This window comes from Clinocottus analis, unplaced genomic scaffold (genome assembly GCF_023055335.1).
Source record: "Clinocottus analis isolate CAN_PGR_092001 unplaced genomic scaffold, fCliAna1.0.p SCAF_2, whole genome shotgun sequence".
In the NCBI taxonomy this organism is placed as follows: domain Eukaryota; kingdom Metazoa; phylum Chordata; class Actinopteri; order Perciformes; family Cottidae; genus Clinocottus; species Clinocottus analis.
This window is the reverse complement of record NW_027175931.1, coordinates 3,154,229-3,156,139: the sequence shown is the minus strand read 5'-3', so window position 1 is coordinate 3,156,139 and position 1,911 is coordinate 3,154,229.

The window sequence follows — 1,911 nt, the reverse complement described above, 5'->3', positions numbered from 1 at the left end:
ACATCAGAGAGCGGTGACCCCGCCGCCGCCGCCGCCGCCTGCGGAAGAGAGGGAGGGAGAGAGAGCGAGAGAGAGAGAGGGAGAGAGGCAAGTGATGGAGGGAAGTAAAGGGAGAGAGAGGGGTAAAAGTGAGACGAGGGGGCGCAGAGTGCATTTTTATGAGCCTGTGCCTCTCCAGTTTCTGGGTCGTCTGGCCGCAGAGACATAAATTCTCACCCCCCTCCCCCCCGCCCTCCTCCCTTCGCGCCATACATCTCCCCTGCTTTCCTCTGGCTTGCTCGCCGAGAGAAACCCGGCCTTATCTGCTCTTGTCGCCTGTTTGCAAACTTTTCCTTCACTTCCTCATTCCTCTTCCTTCCCTTACCTGTTCGGGGGAAGGCCTCTCGCCATCCTTCCTTCCTCCTCCCTCGCTCCTGCCTTCCCCGTCTCCATCTCCATCTCTCTTTTTGTTTATAGTAAGCCAACACTGTGCCTTCCTCCCTTCTGTTATTTTCTCCCTCTGCAGCCCTCCCTCCTCCTCCCCCACCTTCTTATAGATGGAGATTAACTGGGGGAGCGCAGCGCCATCCGTCCTCCTGACTGTTTGTTGTTAAGGAGATGGATGGAGGCTCCCTCTGCCAGCCCCACGCAGCCGCAATTACACCAGCCGCCATGATGGATGGAGGGGAGGGAAAGGGGTGGCGGAGGGCGGAGGGCGGAGGGCGGAGGGGGGTGCAGCGAGGGAGATACAGAGAGGGGCATCTATCACACCCCTTAATCTACCTGTCACTGCTAGGGCTTGGGTGGAGGAGGGAAAGGGGGGAGGGAAGGAGGGAGGAGGGCGGGGTGGTGTAAAGGGAGGAGGAGGAGGAGGAGAGTCGGCTTCATCCCGACTGCTGGTCAAAGGTTTAATTATTTTCTTTACTCTGAATTTGTTTCTTTTGCCGTCGGGAGAATCAGGCCTCCAAGAACCGGACTCATTAAATGTCCTGATCACTGCAATTGATTTCCAGCATCTTATTGGACAATACTGTGCGTGTGTGTGTGTGTGTGTGTGTGTGTGTGTGTGTGTGTGTGAGACATTAACATTAGTGCAGGAAAAGGGGGATGCTGCTGCTGGTGTTGCTGGACGGAGGAACAATCCCTGATTTACAGTTTAAGTGCTTTTCGGATGCTTTATTCTGTTGCTGTTAAAGTACAAAACAATATGTTAAAAGAAAAGATAAACATGTAGATGTTTTCTACAAGAACACGTTGGGCTTTCACGTTGTAGCTAGAAGTGAAAACGTGTGAATAAATACAAAAAGAAAGGTTTCTTTGCTCATCTACAGGTGACACGATGTCGTTTCTGTTGCACTTCTGCAGAGATGTACACACATTTTTATTGCATGAACCTCACTGTGACGCGTACACTTATACACACAACCACGCACTACATGCACATGCAAACAACTGGATACCACACACACACACACACAGACACACACACCTCCACACTATAGTTTGGAGCTTTCTCCCCTGGTCTCTTCAACATCTCCCGCTCGTCCTCGTACCTGTTGAAGCTGCCAAAGCAGCGCGCTGTCATCGAGTAAATCTGCATACATTACCCATAATGCCTCGCCATTTGTCCCCCACAATGCTACAGAAATATTATGAAAAGTAATCTGAGGTCTCCCATCTTCCACCCCCCCCTCCTCTTCACCTCTTCACCCCCCTCTTCCTCCTCCTCATCTGTCCCGAGGAGTGAGAGATGGGATGGAGGGATTAATACTCTTCCGCCCAAGCCAACCCTGGGAATGATGGATGGACAGATGCAGGAAGGGAGAGGAGGAGGAGGAGAGGGAGATTAAAGGAGAGAAGTCTTGAGGGTTCATAAATCCAAAGTGAGACCTGGTCCGCATCACACACTAATAAGATCTGCGAGAAATCCAT